The sequence below is a fragment of the Dasypus novemcinctus genome, chromosome 11 (assembly GCF_030445035.2).
Source record: "Dasypus novemcinctus isolate mDasNov1 chromosome 11, mDasNov1.1.hap2, whole genome shotgun sequence".
NCBI lineage: Eukaryota > Metazoa > Chordata > Mammalia > Cingulata > Dasypodidae > Dasypus > Dasypus novemcinctus.
The window spans coordinates 22,402,438-22,416,242 of record NC_080683.1 but is presented as its reverse complement, the minus strand read 5'-3'; the positions used below and the strand labels follow the sequence as shown (position 1 = coordinate 22,416,242).

General features: G+C 35.5%; 2 long non-coding RNA genes across 6 annotated transcripts in view; one reads left to right on the top strand and one right to left on the bottom strand.

The window, feature by feature from the left end:
- Positions 1 to 582, bottom strand: part of LOC139439987 (uncharacterized) — a 388,427-nt gene extending 387,845 nt beyond the window's left edge. For all 5 annotated transcript variants that reach the window (XR_011650064.1, XR_011650063.1, XR_011650065.1 and 2 more), the window contains exon 1: positions 299 to 582. This is a non-coding gene — a long non-coding RNA (uncharacterized lncRNA). The remainder of the gene's footprint in view (positions 1 to 298) is intronic.
- The window catches only part of LOC139439988 (uncharacterized), a 43,135-nt gene extending 31,846 nt beyond the window's left edge, over positions 1 to 11,289 (top strand). Inside the window, exon 3 of the long non-coding RNA XR_011650068.1 lies at positions 9,008 to 11,289. This is a non-coding gene — a long non-coding RNA (uncharacterized lncRNA). The remainder of the gene's footprint in view (positions 1 to 9,007) is intronic.
- Positions 11,290 to 13,805: the final 2,516 nt, after the last annotated feature.

The window sequence follows — 13,805 nt, the reverse complement described above, 5'->3', positions numbered from 1 at the left end:
TAATTTCTTTTTCAGAGTCATAAATTGGGAGTCAAAAAAATGTGATAAAAAAGGAGCATTGAGTCAGAAACGATTGTAAACTGTTGTATCAGAAGAAGTGTTGCTGAAATTTTTGTAGGAAGGTGTAACTTCTTATTTATGTAATCCTCCTAAGATTGCAAGAGAGGTTAGAGAGTGTTGGAGAATTTGCTGAGCATTCTATGGAGAATGTAATCATTGCTTATAGTAGTCAGGGTTCTCAAGAGAAACAGAACTGACTATATAAATATCGAGATATTTATTATAGGAATTGACTCACGTGACCATAGGAGCTGACAAGTCTGAATTTTGTGGAGCAGGCCACTGGTTGAAAATTTGATGAAGGTAATGTTGAATTTCCCAGGACAAGCTGCAAGTTGGTAACTCCAATGAAAGTGACAGTGAATACAGAAGGTGAAGCTGGATGGCTAAAGGAGAGTTAAAAATTCTTTCTGAGCACTGAAATCCTCAGTTCTTGCTTTAAAGCCTCGGACTAACTGGCTATTCTCCTTTCTTTGCTGAAGGCAATTTCCTTTGTTGATTGTAGATGTAATCAGTCACAGATGCCATCAACTGACTAATGCTTTAAATCCATCTACTAAATAGCCTCAAGAGTCACAATCGGGCCAGTTCTTGCTTGACAAAACATCGTAACTTAGCCAAACTGACACATGAAATTAACGATCATTCAACTCTACTCTTCATACTATGAACCCTAGCAATTCCTTGGCCAAGTTAGGGAAATTGACCAAAAGTTTTCTACAAAGTAGAGCATTGGCATCTAGCAGTAGACTCTAATTTTCTGGTTAAGGACCCCTATATTCAAAAAGTAATTTGCACACAACTAAAGTCAAGGAGGACGTTCTATTTGGTGTAAAATAAAGAGAGAAAACAAAACATACCTTTACTGAAACAAGTTATAAAGCGTTACATACAAGACCCATACTATATCAAAAATTCCAAGAGCAGGAAATTTCTAAAATCTCTGTGATTCCTGTAAAAGGTGTGAAGGATTTTGTGTTTATACATGTTAAAAGGATTGGATTCTAAATCAGATGGTATTTAATGTCCTTTCAATTGCTGAAACAACATGATTCTACTTAAGTTCTGATGCATTTCCCGGTGAGGGTTTCTTTAGAAACAATGACAGGCACTGTTCTAAAAGCTTTGCATACATAAAGTAATTTAAGTTTTACAACTGTCCTAAGAAATATGTACTCTAGTTATCCCCATTTAGAGAAGAGAAAACCATACAACTAGTAGATGGAGATGTAGCTAGTACGAGGTTAAGCTGGTGAACTTACACCAGCAAAGAGCTGCACATAGCTCCCTTTTGGTTTTGTTTTCTGCAGCAGGAAAAGTATTTGAATATCCATAAAAGCATTCAACTTGTGATAATTGTCACATCTAATGCTGCTGACATTTCAATAGAACCTCTATTCTCACAAATTTCAAATTTAAATCAGGTTCCCCAACATGTCACATAAAGGACAAAATATTAAATTTTAAAATGGACAAAATATTAAATTTTGAGATAAGAATATAATTTAATTTTAATATAATAGCTATATAATCTTAGATATTACTTAACCTTTTTAAACCTCCATTCTTGTAAAATGAAATGGTAATAGTTTTCCCTAACAGTTCTAAAATTCAAATGATATGATATATGTCATGTTGCTTTGTGACTGATAAAATGCTAAACAAATACTTATCATAGATATCTATTTCTCATCTTCATATTTTATCCATATATTTCCAGTACTTTTAGCATCTCCATTTGGATGTGCCAAAATTTCTCAAATATGGCATATATAATCCAGTTTTTTCTTCAAAAAATTTGTTAGTCAAACATAGTCTAGGGAAAGTCAGGAAAGGCCTCCCTAAAAAAGTCATAAGAGCTAAGATCTGAATATCAGGAAGCTAGTCATGTGTGGTGGCTTGGAAATGTGTGTACCCCAGAAACTCATGTTTTTAAAGCTAATCCATTCCTGTGGGTGTAAGCCTATTGTCAGTAGGACCTTTTGATGAGGTACTTTAGTTAAGGAATTGTCTAGGGTGGGTCTTAATCTTATTACTAGCATCCTTTATATATTAATAAGAGAATGAAATTCAGACAAAGAGAGAAAGTCACAGAAGCAAGAAGCAGAGAGCAATGAAACCTGGAAGAGAACAGACAATCCCATGAGGCAGAGGAGTCAAGGATCACCGGCAGCCAGTCTTCGGGAATAAAGCAGTGCCCTGATGGTTCCTTGATTTGGACATTTTTCTCAGCCTCAAAATTGTAAGCTAATAAATTCTCACTGTTTAAAGCCCACCTTTTCACAGTATCTGCTTTCAGCATCCTAGGAAACTAAAATATCATGTGAAGATATGGGTGAGTGGGAGCACAGCAATCGAGGCAGAGTCCAGAAAGTAGGAAATCTCTAGATTTCAAATGTACTTTGCATTGAGAATTAGTAGAAAGTCCAGTGGGCCTGGAGCATCATAAGATTGGGAATGTGTGATTTGCATGAAAAGCACAAAATGTTCTCAGCAGAAGAGAAGCCATCTGGAGGGTCATCAGGGTTGGTAGAGGGAAAGTTTAAAAAAGAGTAAGCAATAAAATGAAGAGGAGCAATGAGTGAGTTGAATGCTGGCTCGGAACTAATCTTAAAGATCATGCTCATAAAAGTACTTTCCCCTTTTCAAGTGTTTCCATAGGCTGAGCAGTATCCTTTAAATAGTAGATAAAATAACCAAGAATATCTGGAGACCCAACCCAAGGCAGAAAAAAAAGTTTTGAAACCTAAAGGGCAGCATGTGGAAAATATTTCCTTTAAAGTTTAGCTCCAAATGTATCCAGCAGGCAGAATTGAAGTAAGGTTTCTTTACCCCATATAAGAAAAAAAATTGCAAAAGACATCACCTAAGTACTTAGAATGATCTGACAGCATACAAAGGGATCAGCACTAGTTATCCACATTTAAATGTATAATTTCGATTTGTTTTCTATACACAGGCAGGGGTCTAAATGTTGAAAAAAGAAAACATTGCTTCTGCTTAAGATTACAATGAAATATATATGGGTCACTTTTAATTTTGTGTAACTTGCAAGAAATAATAAAATCCCAGATTAGAAATTATTTCCTTGATGATGTCTAGTTCATTGTCCTACTCTGATTATGAGTATCCTAGGAACAATTATTGACTTTTAAAGGTAGGAGTAAAATAGACAACTATAGTTAGTTAATCCTTAACTTTCATATTAAAGGCAGATGAGATGTTTTCTTGAACAAGTGGCAAGAAAGGTCATAGATGGCCTTTAAAGACTAATGACTTATTAAAACAAACATAAAAAGGTTGTCTGCCAAATAGAAAAGAATCATTGCCAGCTGCAGCAGCATCCAGATAAATTATAAATGGATTTCTTTATTCCTTGTATAGAATTCAAGTGACTTTAGCATTGGCAGAGACAAACACTTAAGGGACCATGAAATATCAGGTCAAGCAACCAGCAGTTGACTTTTGAAACAAGAACAAGATGAACTTACAGAAGGAACATGCATGGTAACATCAGCAAATGTTTAATATGAGTTTTCAGGGACATAGCTGGTGACAATGTACGGTAGTGAAATCAAGCCCTGGGAAGGACAAATTATCAGTTGTTACAAACACAAAGCTATTATGAGGAGATAAAACTTTGGGTTTTGCTGGTTTCAATGCTGCTGCTCTAAACTCATCAAACTGGCATAAAAACTGTTGGAATAATTCTCCTCCTACTACGCCATTCACTTACCAACCCAATCATGCATTCTCCACTCACAAACATGCTCTTTTCTTTCCCTGTGTTTTCCTTGTGTTATTGCCTACATTGGGAACATAAATCTTCCTTATCTCCACTCCACCATAGCCGTTATTTCCTCCAAAGTTTAGCTTCAAATATACCACATTTATGAACCCCTCTCTGATTAGCTTTATACAACCTTTTATTTGTTTACTCTTTCAAATAGCCTATCTTTATTTATTCACCCAAGTCATATATATGACATGTATTTTATTTAGGGAAAATACTAAGGAGCAGGTGAAACACATGGGCCCTGGCATTAAGGATATTAATATTTAGAAGGCAACTGAGTATGTAAATATAGAATCACATTTCAAATATTACTGAGCTGAAGAGATGTATAAAATAAAATATGAGTATGGGAAATAACATTTTAAACTCTCTACTGGAACTAGGGAAGACCATCAAGAAAAAATATATGAATTAAGCTGTGATACAAGGAAGTAAGAGTTTATGAGGAAGAAAAATAGGGAAAGAGAGAGGTCCAAGAGGTAGGTCCAAAAGCATGAAGACATGGGGGAAGATAGTAGTTTTCAGAGTAGTGAAACATAAAGTGAGAGGAATTAGAACATGGAACAGATAAGATATGAAGAAGCCAAATCATGAAGCATCTTTTATACCATGAAAAAGAGATTTATTCTCTGGATGGATATTCAGACCATTTCATAAGCAATATATCTCAGCTTGCCAGAGATGCTATGACAAATACCACACAATGATTTGGCTTAAAGAACAAAAATTTATTGTCCCATCATTTTGAATGCTGGAAGTTCAAAATAAAGATGTTGACAAGGTCAGACGTTCCCCCAGTGTTGGTAATATACTGGTGATAGCAATTCACCATCACATGATGATCTCTTTCTCTCCACTCTGGCTTCTGGCTGCTGCTTACAAAATCTCAAGAAATATGGATTAAGGCTTACCCTGATTCAGTGTGGCCACACATAAATAGCATCTTAGAAGATCCTCTTCACAAATGAATTCACAGCCTAACCAATAACCTATCTTCAAAGGGTCCTATTTATAAATGGATTCAAACTCACAGGAATGTGGACTAAAATTAAGAACATTTTATTGGGATGCATAATTTGATCTACCACACAGGAAAACACAGGTACTGACCTAGGGGAATCTTTTCAAGCCATAGCACTGGAGCTGAGTCCAGGCAGTCAACACTTTGCCAGACTTAGCCTTGTTCACTGCCAAACTGTGTGAAGGTCCAGGAGGGTCCTGAAGGCAGTGGTTCTGTGGTGGGATGAAAAAGAAGTGAAGGACTAAGAGCAGTGGCAATTTTCTAATCGTCCACACTAGCTACATAAGGGATCTGTCATTCTTTTTATCATTATATATTTTATTATTCACATTAATTATTATGGCATGTAATTATTACATTGTTTATTCTGTTCATCAATATAGTTTGAATCACAAAGAAACAATAGTTCAAGGAGGATAATAGGATGGTCATCTATACATCATTTCTTTGGCATCAGAGGGGAAAGAGAATAGAAGAAAGACAAAATGGAGAGAACAAAAGCAGTTAGAAGACAACTTTTATAGTTCAGAAGATAAATTATGACATGAGATACTGGTGCTGAGAATAGATAAGATAACTTTGAATTAGAAATGACTTGAACTTTTACTGGACCTGTGGTTGGCGCTGGAGTTGGTGCATACTCAGGAGATCTGAATCTCTGGACTATCCATGTGATAGCCAGACCCTGAGCCTCAGCAGACTTGCAACTCCTACCCACTGGTTTATTGGACTTACCCCGGCCAACTAACAGGGTAGTTAAGAAGGTCAACCACCACATGAGGGAGCCAAGAGTGTCTATAACTGCAAACAGGAAAATTGCATCCATCATCCATGCGGAATCTAAGCCCCCTCTCAACATAGAGGTGGAGTGGACATAACCATCCCAGAGTCCACAGACTGGAGGGATAGAGTATGGATTAGAGTTGGCTTACTGATATTCTACTATGGAACTATTGTGATTAGTAATGGAAGAAATTGTAGTAGTGATGTGGAGAAAGTGGACATGGAAGCTGCTGAGGGTAGAGAGAGGGAAGAAGAGAGATGATGTGGAGGCATTTTCAGGACTTGGAGTTGTCCTAGGTGGTACCTCAGGGACAGATGCTGGTCATTGTGTGTCCTGTCATGGCCCACTGAGTGGACTGGGGGAAAGTGTAAACTACAATGTAAACCATTATTCATGTGGTACAGCAGTGCTCCAAAATTATTCACCAAATGCGATGAATGTCCCATGATGATCAAAGATATCATTGATGTGGGAGGAGTGGGGTGAGCGGGGTGGGGGGTATATAGGAACTTCTTATATATTTTGAACGTAACATTTAAAAAATAATAATAAAGAGAGAGAAAAAAAAGAAACGACTTGATGGAATATTTCAGTTCTTCCAAGTTAATTGGATATGAATGGGAATAAGGTGAAGACAATTGTCTGGTATATCCCAAACTTTTAGCTTGTTCAGATTTCATATTCAAAATATGTATCCTGCTATTCACCTCTTACTGAAATGACAGTAGTTCTTGTTTTGTCTGGGGGAGCCTCTGGCATATGTACGTAATCCAGCAATATCTTTTTAATAGTGTCCTCTTTCACTCTCCAAAGTATTGCAAGTAGATGGTCATTCTAAACAGATTTAGAAATGCTTTCTAGTGACTCTATACATATATGGGTTCAAAACAATTCCCAACATGTAAGAATTACTTGAAAATATATTTAAAGTGCAGAAATAGGAACCCTGCTTTCAGAGATTCTGATTCAGTAGGTTTAGAATGGCATTAAAAAAACCACTACTATTTGCATGCTTTTTTGATCAAGCAATCTTGCTGATTTTGATCTTACCATGAGAAATACTACATTAACCCATGCATATAATTGTACATCATCTCTTCCTTTTTTTACAAAAGACAAAAGAATTTCTACATGCAATAGGTACTCACTAAATGTATTTTATTTGTGTGCACTTGCTCATCGAACAAAATAAGCTAGAGTTGAAAAAATACCCTGAATTGTCCCTTGGGAAACGACTATGACCAGACAAACATGTAATCCCACACAGAAAACCTCAAAAACATTCCAATACTTCTCTTCTTATAACCTGGGATGGTAAATCAGGACAATAGAAAGAATAACAAACTATAGTAGTGGAAACCCTAGAAGATGAAGAAACACCTGCTTTCAATCACTTTGTTCTTAGTCTCACAATTTGTGCAATCAATATTACTATTCATAGATAAATGAATGGGTTGGAATCAAAGGAAGAGCATGGATTTAGAACCAATAATTTGATCCAACCACCCTCAATACATTCTTAGCCTTCCATACTCTACTTCCAGACAACTGCCAATGGAATGATGAACAATTTTCCTCTCAGCGAATGGAATTCCAAATATCCAAATATCAGTAAGTTAGTGTCTGAGATACTCTAGATACCACTTAGCTTTTCTAATTTCTCCTGAAATCCCACCATGTAAGAAGTTTTCCATGATTTCAGAAGTGTACATAATAAAAGTCTTTTTACAGTGTTTGGTTTTGCACTATGAATTTCTGTTAACAAAATTCTGCACTCGGCAATAAGGGAACATATATATGTTAGTGAAGAAGACAGAAGATAGACAAGCTATTTTTTCCTTTCCCCCTCACTCCTTTTCTATTCCTGTTTAAAAATAAAACAACCCTTAGTATTTAGTCTGAGTATCTCTATGTTTCTCAACATCTTCTATGATAAAGGAAAGAGTTCCTATACTAGAAATAGAATCTACCTGGTACCAATTTGTAACATGTCTTTATTTTATTTAACATGTATTTATATAGCTAGCACTACAGAAATTCTAGTAGTTCGAAGCTCAGAAAATTAATGGCAATAATTATGTCACTGGATTTCTACAGATAATATTTTATGACTATTCTTATTTTTTAAATTGCTGTTTTAAAAGCAAATATTCTAGTAAGTTATGTATATATATTCATACATACACAATCAAAAATTATTTTCAATATTAATCATCCTCATACCATCCCAGCAAAACTTCAAGATAAATGCATTAGAAAGGTGAAGCAAAAGAAATAGAGCTTAAAGAGAGTTCCATCCTTCTGCCCCATGGGAACTAAGTCTCCTGTCAATTAGAAACAGAGTGGGCATCAGCATTTCAAAATCCTCAAGCCTGGGGAATGAACAATGGACTAAAGTAGACTTACTATTATTCTATTATAGACTTATCATTATTCTAGAAATGGAAGAACTTTTATCATTGATATAAAAACAGTGGCAGCCAGAGGTTCTGAGAGGAGAGAAAGGGAAGAATAGGTGTAGCATGTGGGCATTTTGGGGACATCGGATTGTCAGGTATGACATTGCAATGATGGATAGAGGCCATTGTCCATTTTGTCATAGTCTATAAGATTGTGCAGGACAGAGTGTAAAGTATAGTCCACGGTCAGTACAATGCTTAATATGTGTTCATCATTTGTAACAAATGTACCACACTAATGAAAGATGTTAATAGAGAAAAGTATGGGAGGGGCATGGAGTGGGACACATATGGGAATCCCCTATGTTTTTTATGTAACATTTATGTAATCTAAAGCTTCTTTAAAATAAAAAAAATTAAATAAAGATTCTGTCCAAAAAAAAAAAAATAGAGTTGAGCAAGTAGGACATGGGATGTGATTAGTGGATTAGAGAGCAGAAAGAAATCTGTAGAGATAATTGATTGAAAGTGATTAAATGAACTGTAAAGAAAATAGTCTTGGCTGAGATGTATCTGTCCCTCATATATAAGTGTGGGGAGCCCTGCAAAGCAGGGTCACCAGAAGCCTGCAAAGCAGGTCCCAAGGTTCACAGTGAGAATGTAGATAAAGTGCACCTGGAGAGCCTGAGGAGGTGCACACTGAGTAAGGTCATGTGCTGAACTAAATATGCTGAGTGTGGATAAGAAGTAGAAACTGTGTTATCTGTGGGTTAATGAATAGAAAGTAAGTTTTGCATTCGTAGTAACCTAGAAATGCAAACCTCCCCGAATGTGCTGTTTCCCCTTATGGTATAAAATAAACTGCATGATTAAGCCATTGCCTGAGGTAGTTGCAACCTCCTCACAGTCCACCTAGCCTCCACTATTTTGTGTCTTTCATTTCTCAGCCTTACAATCCTCCCACCTCAGGAACCTGTTCAGCTGCGCCGGTCGCAGCAAGTGGCACCCGAACAGGGACCGGACGCATGGGAAAGGAGAGCACCCGTTTCACGGAGTTTGGATTATACAAGGAGTGCACTCATTTTACGATGTCATACACACAGGAGCAACATGGAAGCAACATGGAATCAATTCAGGTGTGAGGTCCTATCCCGGGGGAGGTTGTCGGGGGCAGTGAAACCGGTAAGGGGGATAGATGCTCCAGGTGTAAAGCATGGGGAACAGCAGTTCTTCTCAACGCAATTTGTATGTTCAAATGTTAAAGGCACTGTTGTCTGACCAAGGTTCCAAGGTCACCACCCAACAGTTAGAACAGTTTTTAGATTTTGTCCAGAAGACTTGTTGTTGGTTTCCAGAGGAGAGTACGGTTAATAGGGATATTTAGCAAAAGGTGGGTCAAGGCTTAAGAGACCACTATGCTGCTGAGGGTCTGAGTAATATCCCAGTAACTACTTTTACTTTGGTTCATTAGATCCAGTTTGTGAAAGTGAAAGAGGTGCTATGCAGGGTAAGGAAACTTTGTTACAACAGTCTTCTGCTCCTCCAGTAGACCTAAAGAATGATAGGAAAGTGAGGAGGACAACTGGGAGTCTTCTCCTACAGCTATTCAGTGGCATCTGTCACAGTTGTCTTTAAAGGATCAACAAGTGTTGCAGAAAGCCACCTCTGTTGGTCAACAGTACTTTCCCCCTAATGTGGGTTCTCCTTCCCTAATGTTTCCTATAGCTGTAGACCCTCCTGTCCTGTCTCCTTTGCAAGCCAGCCTCTAGTCTGCCTGGATGGAGGGATAGGATATTTCTGATTTCACTCTTTTTGCTGTTATAGAATGCCCCGATCCCAACAATCCTGACCAGCCTGTATATCTGCTTTAACCCATTCCGTTTAAAGGGTTAAAAGAATTGAAATCTGCTTGTAGTACATATGGGTCTACTGCCCTGTTTACTTTATCATTGGTAGAATCAGTAAGTCAAGATCCTCTTTGTCCCAAGGATTGGATGGTTTGGGCTAAAGCTGGTTTGACAGGAGCAATTGTTTGTAATGGAAGAGTAACTGGTTTGAAGAGAGTAGTGCCCAAGCACAGAGAAATTGTACTCATAATATAATATAGCCTGTGCATAAATTCAAAATTGTCTAATTTTGTATCCAAGTGTACCTAGTCTCTAGAAATCCAAATAAGTAGTATAGGCTCTATAGTCTTTGAATATTCAGAAAGGATGTAAGACTGACTGTGTATTCAAAGTTGCATCCAGATGGAATGTGGGGGGAGATTTTAATTCAAGCTCACCTGATATGGGGAGGGGAGTACTTTAATTCAAAACCTATCTGATACTCAGACAAATACTTAACTAACAAGGAAAGTCATTTTCTTTCATAGAAGCATCATTTAACTCCCCACCCCTTATATCTTTTCTGTATAAAAGGGAACCCAAAATTCTATTTGGGGCTTGGTTTTTATTAGGACAGGAATCCTCTGAGTCTGGCCAGTTGAAATAAATCAACTTCCTTCTTAGAGTTCTCGTGTCCTAGCCTTCGATACCATGTACACTTGACTTCTCTACTACGATAATATTCCCATTACTATGGACATGTTTACTAAAACTGGAGTTTATGAACTTTTATAGCTGCAATTTTTATAGAATCACAGGCAGAAGTGCTAAATAAGGCCCTTGTTGGTGAAATCAAGCTTGTAAGAAAACTCTCTGTTAAAGTGTTGACTAAGATAAGGAAATTATTCTGGCAGCAACTCTATAAACCCCCTGCTGTCTACATGACAATGTTGCTGTGGGCTAGTGGGGGTTAATAGAATTAAGCCACTGGAAAAGGAGAAAAACATGGCAACATTGGTGTTCTGTTTTGTTTCCATGCTAATTCTGATTGGGCCTATTTAACCAAAAATAATAAAAATTAGTAAAAAATTTTTTATCAAGGTGTTAAAAGGAATTTTCTATTTTAAATCAATAGTTTACTCCTGAACTTCAAGTCTCAGTACAGTCTTACAGAGTAGTAATCCAAAAAATGTGTGTTAATGGTCTGTCTAAACTGCTAAATAAAAAGCTTAACTACATTTATGCTGCTCAAGTTATCTTAACTGGTTGCTGACAACTAATAAAAGTGTTTCCAAGCACAAGCCTGCATGTTACAAGCAAATAGATTCCAGAAGAAATCTTAAAAACAGTAAAATCTAAGATGTGAAATGATGGAGAATTTAAAAACAGCTACACCAAAAAAAGTAAGAAAGTAAAAATTGTGAGTCAATTGTGAACTGTATGTTTCTATTGGTATGTTGTACATGTTTTGTGTTTGTCTGTTTATTCAATGTCAGTGTATATTTTGATACCTCTGGATGGTAATATAATAAATATTTTTTTAAAAAAAGCTCTATTCAAATGGCCAAAAGTTAGATAAATGCTTATATTAATGCATAAGTTTAAATGTTAAGATCTCTACAATGATAAAAAAATTGTAGGCTTTGATTAACAAAATTACTTTAAGTCTTTTCATAAAGAATAGTTCTTGCCTAGATTGAAATGAATAGTTTATTTGTCTTCACAGGATAAAAGGAAGGATGTAAAATTTAAATGAATATTTAAAAAGATAAAAGGTTTATGGGAGTGCTAACAAAAATTTAGTAAGTTTATTAAAAAAAATGTGTTTTGTCCTAAAATAATGTGGCTAATTTTCATAAACTCAAAATAAAAATGAACATATGCAGGACAGGACTTAAATGCATGTGGCAAGGTATCGTGGTAAATTTAAGTAAGGGAATGTGTTTTGTGAAGGTAAAATTTGTCTTAAAATAACATAATTATAGTCTATATAGTTATAAATAATTATAAGAACTTTATAGAAGCATTGTTTAAATTAAGGTATTTAAATGGCTAATTCCAAAAAGTCATTATTAAAAACCTGAATTGATAATAATAATAAAATGTAATTTTATAACAGTAAAACTTATCGGCAGCCAGTTTCCCCTGCCAACTTGTTTCTAGAAGACTGTTTCTGGTATTGCATGTTATTAAGTATTTAAAGTGAAGAAAAGTTCATTATTTTAACAAGTTTGTTTAGTGTTGATAGTAATTATATGTTGTGGAAGATTTGCCTGGAGACAGTTTCCAAAATTGTTTTGTTAACTTATATATGTGGGATGTATAGAACGTGTTTTTATTATTAAGAAAACAGAAAATAATTTTGTCCTAAAATAAAATTATTGGTTATTAAGAAAAGGTAAAATGTGGGACTAAACCTGAATAAATACAGAAGTGCAAAAGGTTCATGGAAAAGGAATTTTCATGGTTAAAGTTAAATAAAATGTGATGGGTCTATCTATAAAGTCTTAAAAGTTTTAGTATCAATGTAGTATACTAATGTAAAGTTAAAATTTTGTCCTTTCTCAAAGTTTCTCAAGTCATCAGTCTGTTTTAGTAAAAGTTTATGAAAAGTTTTTATCCTGAATAATCAGTATACAAAGAAAGTCTGTTTTATCTAAATACCTTCTTGTGCTTTAACCTCATCATTTCCTCGGTGTTGGAAGAAGAAAAGGTCTTATCTCTTTTAAAAGAACATAAAGTTCAAACCTGCTTTCTCAAGATCAAATCCTGAAAAGTAGCTTTTTATTTCAAACTAGTTATAAGAGATTTGTTCTTTTACCTTGAAAGAAAACTTAAAGTAATATAATAGTTGAGTTCATTTAATGTTATAACTTAAATGGAAGGTGTTTAAAAGTGTTATAAAATTAAAAGGGTTTTTTAACCTTCTATTAATTAAAGTTGTATGGGTAAAATGTTCATATGAATACTTAAGAGTGTATAAATTTACCAATATTTCAGTATAATATTAAACAAAAGTACAATATGGTTAATTATGGTTTTAATTATTATAAAAAAGTTGTGTCATAAAAATAATCTTTATCATCAATTAAAGTAACAACACTGTAGCATGCAGCAATCCCAAATACTACTAGTTTGTTGCAAGAAATTAATATCCAAATGTGTCATTATCACTCTGTTTTAAAACTTGCTAAAACTTTCTTGAGTATCTTCTTAGACAAGTCAGGCCAGCCTGTGTTCCCCTATCTGCGGAAAACCCAACAACGGACTTTTGCAGAGCTTCACCGAGGCTATGCACATAACCCAACCATCTTTTGTGGCCTGGTGGCAAAGAATCTGGCTGCGTAGAAAAAATCTATGGCTAAAATTCTACTGATGGCATTACTTTAACTAGTAATCCCTTTCCAAAAATTAAAAGAGACATCAGAAATAATAGTATCTTATCTTAAAAACCTAAAATAGGCAAACAATTAAACAGGCTGCAAAGTCCCTGCTGTTCTATCAAATTCTTAAATGTTGTTTGGTTGGGTAAAACAAAACTATGCTCTCTGCCGTAATTGATAAAGTACAATGTTTTTTCATGTTAATAGAGTTTGTAATATTGTTAAATGCTAAAAATCTTTCATCCCTCATTTAGCTCAGATATTAAAACCATTGTCTGTATTAATTGGGAAAAGTCCTTCATGGAAGTAGGAAAACCTCCAGAAGGCTGCTTTAAATAATAATAAAAGGGAGGTAAATTGTGGACATTAACTTAGCCTGTGAATTGGATGTGGCAAGGACCAATATGGGCTTTGGGTGGGGTTTGTGGCAAAGGCAAAATTCTAAACAAGTACTCCTTGGTTTTTAATTACAATTCTGAAAAGAGGCCAAAAGTGCAATATAAAAAAGCAATTGTGTGCAGCAAGGGAGGTCCTGC